The sequence below is a fragment of the Puma concolor genome, chromosome C1 (genome assembly GCF_028749965.1).
Source record: "Puma concolor isolate L17-30 chromosome C1, mPumCon1.1.hap2, whole genome shotgun sequence".
Taxonomy (NCBI): Eukaryota; Metazoa; Chordata; class Mammalia; order Carnivora; family Felidae; genus Puma; species Puma concolor.
Genome location: NC_141674.1, coordinates 106,721,922 through 106,730,711, shown reverse-complemented (window position 1 = coordinate 106,730,711; position 8,790 = coordinate 106,721,922). Strand labels below are relative to the sequence as shown.

Genomic DNA, 8,790 nt, shown 5'->3' with positions numbered 1-8,790 from the left:
TCACCACCCGCCCCGCCTTTCCCTTCCTCTGGTTGGTCCTTTTCCCGCGGGGGGCGGGGCCGTTCGCCCCAGGCACCCGGACCGGGGGTCGCGGGCCGGGGTGGGCGCGCCGGGTCACGTGGGCCGGCGGGCGGGTTGGGAGGCGGTGCACGGGAGGCCATTTTGGGGGCGTCGCGGTCGGTGCGGCTGGGCCCCAGGAGGGAGCCGCGCGCCGGAGCATCTTCTGGCCTCGGTGGGAGGCAGCCCTTCCCCCGCGCCCTGCTCCGCGGGGCCCCAGTCTGCACCGCTGTGTGCCCTCACCTGTGTCCGCACCGACCGGATTGCGCCGCTGCCCCTTTGCACAAGGTGTCTCCCCGCTCCGCCAGCACCCCGCGACCTCAGCTCGTGTCGCAGCCTGAGCCGCGGCCCCCCTCTCCTGGCCTCCACAAATCATTGTCCAGCCTGGAACCTCTCTCTCCGTAGGATTTATCTTCCAAATTATATAATTTAATTTTTTAATCGTATCCATCGTGTGCCTCTCGTCCTGCCTTAAGCTCCACTAGGGGAAGGATCTCTTGTTTTGTTCGCCGCAACCCCGGATGCTACAACAGGGACCGGCACACAGTATGCGCTTAATTTGTAGAATGAATGGGAACTGGGCAAACATAAATCTAACTTTACTTTGAAGGGGGATGTGAGCTTGCAATGAATAGGAACGACCCTCACTCTAAACAAAAGGGGACTCAACCCCAAGTTGTGAATCCATTTCCGAGACATGGAGAGACTGGTGCCGACCCCAGAAGAGTAAAGTCAGGTCAGGGGCTCAGCAAACTATGGGCCCCCTGCTAATAGGCTAGCTGTGGGTCAACAGCCTTACAGCTAGCTGCCTAGATTTTAACCGGAGACATATGTAAAAAGGAGATTACCTTAGGGGTGCTGGGCGCTGGATATTGTTCTCACTCAGCAAATATTTATTCTGTACCTATTTCGGGTTGAAGAGGAATTTTTTTTTTAATGTTTATTTATTTTTGACAGAGAGAGAGAGAGAGAGAGACAGCATGAGCGGGGGAGGGGCAGAGAGAGGGAGACACAGAATCGGAAGCAGGCTCCAGGCTCTGAGCTGACAGCTCGGAACCCGACGCGGGGCTCGGCGCGGGGCTCGGCGCGGGGCTCGGCGCGGGGCTCGGCGCGGGGCTCGGCGCGGGGCTCGGCGCGGGGCTCGGCGCGGGGCTCGAACTCACAGACTGTGAGATCATCACCTGAGCCGAAGTCGGCGCTCAACCGACTGAGCCACCCAGGCGCCCCTGGAGAGGAATCTTAAATGCAGCTGACAGAGTCTGGTGCATTCACTGGCGCTCATTTCCTTCCCCCCCCCCCCCCCACCCGCCCTCATCTCAGCGTAGCTAGGTGTGGGTCCTGGAGGATAAAGTCCACCTACCAGTTCCGTGGCTATGATGCAAAGTCTCTTTACAGGGATTAGAGTCCTCAAACCTGCCAGTGCCTAGGGGAGGGTACCGCAAAGAGGTGTGGGGTGGGGAAACAAGAGGAAACACCCCTCCAGGATGTGTTATCTCAAGACCAGTGGGAAGATTTAAAAAATGTGTATGTATATATATATACACACACATATATATGTATATATATGATATATGTATATATCAATTAACAATGTCCCATTGCAAATATATATATGTATATATATACATATATATGTATGTGTATATATATATATACATATATATATATGTATATATATAGGTATGTATGTATATATTTGCAATGGGAGATTGTTAATTGATCCAGACACTGGAAAAGTGGAAATGCCTAAAGTCTCATGGGTAACCCCTTAATAATTAGGATAGTTAGTGTATTTGTAGTAAATTAGTAAACACAAAGTTAGGGTGGTAAAAAGAGACACCCCACCCCAGCGCTCTGGCCACAGATTGCAAGGAAAAACCAGGAGGCCTCAGAGTCACCATCAGTGTCTGTTCCTGAAGGAAGCACTCAATCTCAGAGGGACAACACCATCAGGCACAGGCGGTAAAGGTGACACCAAGGTCATTGTCCTGAGTTTGTGGTCCCCTCTCCTTAAGAAGTATTACAATTTGGGGCACCTGGGTGGTTCAGTCAGTGGTGTGTCCGACTTTAGCTCACGTCATGATCTCACGTTTTGTGATTTCGAGCCCAGAGTCGGGCTCTGTGCTGACAGCTTGGAGCTTGGAGCCTGCTTTGGATTCTGTGTCTCCCTCTCTCTCTGCCCCTCCTCCACACGTGCACTCGCTCTCCCCTCCCCCCCCCCCCCCCCCCCCCGTCAAAAATAAACATTAAAAAAAATCACCTGTTAAATCTGTGGCCAATCCCTAAGGAGTGGCAGGGAGGGCTGCACAGGAAGAGTAACTAAAGATAAATAACTGGAAAAAGGTGTTGCCACTGGCTGAGATTGAAAGGACAGGAGACAAAAGGGAGCTGGGGAGGACCCAGAAGAGGAAGAATATAATAAATTAACTTTGGAACTTGCCATGTTGGAAAGTAGGTGGACATCCACCAAAAAAAAAAAAAGTCTAGCAAACAACTGGAAATGAAGCTTAAAAGAGAAGTTAGGAGTAGAAACAGATCCAAGAATCATCCTCAGAGATATGCAAGTTTACAAAGAGGACCAAAGAATGAACCTTTAAAAATAGGGAACACATGGGAGAAACACAAAAATCACTGAGGGAGGATTCAGAGAAGTAGGTGAAAAAGTCCATGGAAGAGAGGTGTTGGAGTAGGAGAAGAGATGGGAATTTGACATTTTGAATTTATGGTTGATTCCCCAGATGTAAGTTTCAGTCGAGGGCAGACCCTCAGCTCAGACTGCAATGACAAAAGTACTATATATCAAGAGAAGGAAAGGGTACCTTGACTTAAAGAAAAACAGGGTAAAATAAAAGGGAAGTTTTACGTTTGTTTTATTTTGTTTTTAGGAAGGAGAGACTTGGTTATATTTTGAGAATAAGCCAGAAGAGCTAGCAAGATTCAAGAAATAAGGGAGAGTGTGTGTGAGTTAGCAAAGCCTGGACCTAGAGGAAAAGGAAAAGTCTGTGGAACTTAAACTGGAAGATCAGGTAAGGAGTGGGGAGTTGAAGATCACTTTAGTTCACCATGTCGTTTGACCTGCCAGAGAAAAGGGTGATTTTGAGAGCTGGAGACTTTGAAAACCCGTTTTAGAACTGTTCTACAGGAGAATACAATAAGTGCCAAATAAATGGTTCAACTGAAGTGCTACCACAAAGCCTCCCTTTCAACTAGAAGAGGGTAGTATTTAATCTAAGTGTTGAGTAAACAGGTATGTGAAGGGGAAGAAGAATGAGGACCAGGTATTGTGCAAAGGCCCTGGGGCAGGAAAGCATAAATGTCTGTTTTGGGAATTGGAAGGAGACCCTGCAGTCTGATCAAAGAGACAGGGACATAGTGGGAAATAAGACTGGAGAGGTAGATTATAGAATAGATTATATAAAGCCTTGAATATCATGGTAAGGAATGTGGGCTTTATTTGTAATGGAGAACTGTTGAAGGTTTTTGAGTGAGAAGGTAGCAGTACTTAAAAGGGTTAAGCTAGGGGTGCCTGGGTGGTTCAGTCAGTGGAGCATCTGACTCTTGATTTTGGCTGAGGTCATAATTCCAAGGTCATGGGATCAAGCCCCATGTCGGACTCTGTACTGAGCCTGGAACTTGTTTAGGACTCTCTCTCTCTCTCTCTCTCTCTCTCTCTCTCTCTCTCTCTCTCAAAAAAAAAGGGGGGGGGGTTAATCTAGGTCAGGGTCAATATGAAGAATGCAATGGCAAGACTTGGTTGAGGTAAGCCCTGCCCTGCAGTGGTAGCAAAGGGAGAGAAAGAAAGGGACCACTCACCCTGATGTCCTTCCACACACTACTCATCATGTCTTTCTGGAGCTTTGTTTACAAGTATTTTGCTCTCCAAGAGCAATAATGACATGTAATTATACTAAGGCTTGGGGCTTTTCCTGGTTGAGTAAAATTTCTGTTATGAGTGTTATTAGGAAAGATAGTAAGAAAGGTTCACTTTATATATTCACTTGATATGCTCTTCCAACCTTTGTGTTCAGGGTCTCCCAAAAGTCCCCCAAAGATATTTCATTCTGACCCATGTGTTCCGCTCATTCCACAGAGATTTTATGAGTGGGCATCATTGAGGCAGAGCCCTGAGTCAGGAGCCAGAGACCTGTATTCACGTTTTACTTCTGGGAAATCTATAGTATTAGCCACGTCTCCTAAAATCTCTGGGACACCGTTTGCTCTGAAATATTAAGATGATCCCAGATTTCATAATTACATTGTTTCTTTGAGCTTCTTGGAGGGAAAAAAAAAAGTCATGTTCTGTCTTCCAACTCCTCTCTTATAGAGGGCTGGGAACATGAGTAAGTGTAACCATATCTGATGTATATTATAACAAGGTAACTGTTTGGGACAAAGAATTCCAAGCAACCTTTTCAGCCTAAGGCCTAATCAGAGATGATCCCTAACAAGGGAAACCCCATCCCCAAGCTTTTTGTGTCATCCCACACTTGCTCACCCATTTGTCCTCCCTGCTGCCCCACCTCTAACTCTCTGAGCAACCAAATTCCAGTATGTCCAGATCTCCAGTATACATTCAAAATAAGAGTATCATTTCAAAGGAGAAAAAAAAAGAGCAGGAAGACTAGATATTTTCAATTCCAAGGGAAATTAAAAGGAACAGATTCCTTCTGCATAATTTTTTTTCTGAGTTGTTAAGATGCCGTTCTGATGAGAGAGCCAGCTTGCCTCCACACACCCAAACAACAGCTGATTCCACCTCTCATCTTACTTCCCTTTCCTCATCAGTGAAGGAGGCAGAAGCTTGGCAGCGTAAACCCATACAACATTCCCCAAGCCCCAAGTTCCCTCCCAGTCCATTGTGGCAGAGAGTTTCGGCACAGTCCCACCAACTGCCGGATTTGCTTAGATTCTTTATGTGAATTTCTTTTTTTTGAATGTACATCTCAAATACAGAGAGAGGGAAGAGGATATATGGACATAACATTGAATTCTGAGACAAAATACCTGGTGTGGCAGCCACGGGGACCGTGTGGCTCAGATCTCCCTTGGCGAAAGAATCTGCCATTCAACTACTGGTGTGCAGGCAGCTGTCAGCCTCCAGTTACATCACCTTTGGGATCCATTACAGTGTCAGAGGTAAGGCCCCACTGTCCCCAGGCCTGGTATGGGGGTTAGGGCTTGGCCATTTCTGCTCACTATGAGACTTCTCTACCAGACACTCTGTTCTGAAGCTTTCCATTGGGTTGACTGGAGCTTAGAAGGATCTGCATCATGAGGTTCTCCTTACCCAATTTTGCTTCCTACGTCCTTTCCTTTCAGGGGTATCAGAGCCTTCTGTATCCTTTCCTGCTTCCTTCCCCTTTTTCATTCATAGACATTAATACCCAGTGAACCTCTTGCACCCCTAATGTTGCCTCAGCATCTGTTTCCCAGACCGCCTGAATTGACTCAGGTTGGTTCCCAGAGTGGTCTGAAAAAGCAGGCAGTCAGATGGGGTTTGGGAACTGCACTACTCACTGCCTGGCTGGCAGTAAGAACCCCTCCCAGATAGTATGTGGGCTAGATAGTCTGAGACAAGATGGTGACCCAGTTGCTTTCACGGATGGTACAGTGGGAAAATGTTCCTGTGGTGTAACAATTCAGGCATGTGGGGAAGGCAGAGGGGTAGTAGTGAATACAGGGACAGTGGAATTGGCTGGCTGTTATTAAGTTGCATTGAGCCCTGCCAAGAGATAACGAAAAGCTGAGAGCAGTAACCAAACATTGAAAATTAACTGTGAAGGCCAAACAGCCTCTTTGATGGGTTACAAAGAGGCCCTTATCTATAGCAGTGGGAGAGCAAAAAAAGCTGAAGACCAAACTCAGGATTTAATAGAGCTCCAGGAGACAGATCTGTAATCAAGATCAGAGCCTTGGTTGGGAAAACCCAGAACTCTGTAACATGGAATTGGAGGTGTGTAAGTGGTGCATCCCAAAATTTTGGCTCTCACACTCCTCTAAACCCTCAGAGCCTTAAGAAGGAGCCCAAACCTCCCTATTAAGACCCAGCACTCCCTCCTTGTGAAAAGACACTACAGAGGCCTCTCCCCTGCCAGAATCTGCCCCCACCCCTTCTCCTGACTGCCAAGAACTTACTTAGGGTTAAGTTACAGCATAGTCTAACAGGAACATGCTGGTCCCAACGAGGGAAGAAAGGAACTATACCCCCAGGACTGCATGTGCTGTATAAGAACTTATGCACTCATAAGAACTAGCCAGCATATACTGGTAAGATTTGGGGGGTATCTGTGGGTTTGGTGTTTAAAAAAATTTTTTAACGTTTATTTATTATTGAGAAACAGAGAGAGGCAGAGCATGAGCATGGGAGGGGCAGAGAGAAGGGGAGACCCAGAATCCGAAGCAGGCTCCAGGCTCCGAGCTGTCAGCACAGAGCCCCATGCGGGGCTCGAACTCATAAATCGCGAGATCATGACCTGAGCCAAAGTCGGACGCTTAACCGACTGAGCCACCCAGGCGCCCCATCTATGGGGTTGGCGTTTAATCAAGTGGCTGAAATACAAGACTAGATACAGACAGTTTATTCACTGGGGCCCACTCTTGGGATAGAATTTAACTTGCTGGTAAAGACCTGCCTCAGTGGCTCCTAAAAACACGGAGGAGCCTTGGTGAGTGAAGTGCATCTCCCTGGACTGCCATAGCTCGGTGTAGTGGGCACATGCGAGAATCAGGTGTTATGAGAGGCCAGAAGCTCTACCACACGATGTTCCATAGAAGGTCTGGAGGAACTCCTTTACCAAGGCCATCAGGAATATGCTGGAGAAGGTACTACCAGCATCACTGTGAAGCTCTGTGTGGCTTTCTTCTGCAAACCAGAGGTAACAGGAGGAGATACTGTCACAGCTATCTTCTATAGCAACAGAAGTAAAGGAGTTCCAAAGCAATAGAGGCCAAGGGGCAGCACTTAACACTTAACTGCCAGAAGCCTGGGGGGTTACAATTATCCTAATGACTGGCAAGGTTAGAGTGACAGCCCCAGGAGCATAACACAGAGCTGTGGAGATGGTTAATAGAACACGGCATCCCTGGGGGCAAGATCAAAGCACAGGTATTACTGAATATATGTAATTGAAAGAAATAGACAAGCAGGAACCTAGGGAGGGAAGTCCCAGTAAAAACTCATGATCCCTTTTCTAGCTTGCCAACCTGAGTCAGTTTTCAGATCCAAAATTCATTGGTTAAAGAGGTGGCCAGGCCTCCAAGACTGGCAATACCGTGGTAAGTATGTGCTACAATAATTCCCCAGCCCTTCCAAAAAGGGATCTATGACTCTTTGCTCAAGTGACTGTAAACACAGGAGAGGAGAACAGCCAGGCATTTTGAGGGCTGTTGGTCACAGAACCTGAGTTGACCTTGATATCTGGAGACCCAAAGCATCATCTCACCCACCCTGTTGAGTAGAGCTTATGAAGGCCAGGTAATAAATAGAATCCTGACTAACATCCAGCTTACAATGGATTCACCCCATCTAGTCAGAAACGTTTGGACGTCCTGCAGAACATCGCTTTCATCTGTTGATGTCGTCATGCTGATCAGCCAGGATGAGGAGTAGTTTGCATACTCTAAGCCTCAGAAGACCCATCTGCTCCAGAGGAGTGTGGAAGATAATCACAACAAAGATTCGGGGGCCTACCACGTCAAAACCACAGTGAAGTTTTCAGGAGTCCAGTGTTCAAGGGACGTGCCAGGACATCTCCAAAGTAAAAGACAAATTGTTGCATCTTGTATCTCTTACAACAAAGAAGGAATCACAGCACTTCAGAGGCCTCCTCATATTGTGAAGGCAACACATTCTATTCTAGAAACACTGCTCTGGCCCATACACCAGGTGCCACACAAGATGTCCAGTTCTGAGTGGGGCCTGGGGCAGGAAAGGAGTAGCCCCACTGTCTTAGTTCATGCTGCGAAAACAAAATACCACCATCTGGATGGCTTATAAACAATAAACATTTATTTCTCACAGTTCTAGAGACTAGGAAGTCTAGGATCGTGGTGCCAGTAAGTTTGGGGTTTGGTAACTGCTTCCTGGCACATAGATGGCTGTCTTTTCACTGTGTTCTCCCATGGCAGAAGGAGGAGTGGGCTTTACTTGGTCCTCTTCTTGTAAGGACACTGATCCCATTCCCAAAGGCTCTGCCCTCATGACCTAATTACCTCCCAAAGGCCCCACTTCTAACACCATTATGTTGGGTAGTAAGATTTCAGCGTATGAGTTTTGGAGGGATGCAAACATTCAGACCATAGACCCACTTACCATCACTCTCAGTGACCTATTGGGGGACTTTGTGTTTCCTGTTCCTGCAGCTCTGAGCTCTGCAGGATTAGAACTTCTAATTCACAAAGGGGCATACTCTTTCCAGAAGGATCCCATTAAATTACAAACCATGGCTGCCACCTAGGCACCCTGGACTCCTTATATATGTACAGGGAGCATAGGGTAGTGCAAGAAACTACTGTGTTATCAGGGGTAATTGACCCTAATCAGGGAAGAGATAGGACTGCTCTTACAAAGCTGGGACAGGACAGGGGCACCTGGGTGGTTCAGTAGGTCGAGCGTCCAACTTTGTTTAGCTCAGGTCATGATCTCGCAGTTCATGAGTTCGAGCCCTGTGTCAGGCTCGCTGCTGTCAGTGCGGAGCCTGCTTCATATCCCCTGTCCCCCTCTCTGTCTATGCC

General features: G+C 47.6%; 1 long non-coding RNA gene across 1 annotated transcript; it reads left to right on the top strand.

Moving 5' to 3' along the window:
• The first annotated feature begins 157 nt into the window (after positions 1-157).
• LOC147578354 (uncharacterized) lies at positions 158-5,413 on the top strand. The gene is made up of 3 exons (XR_015254245.1): positions 158-603; positions 2,943-3,083; positions 5,011-5,413. It is a non-coding gene; the product is annotated as an uncharacterized LOC147578354 (long non-coding RNA).
• The last annotated feature ends 3,377 nt before the right edge of the window (positions 5,414-8,790 follow it).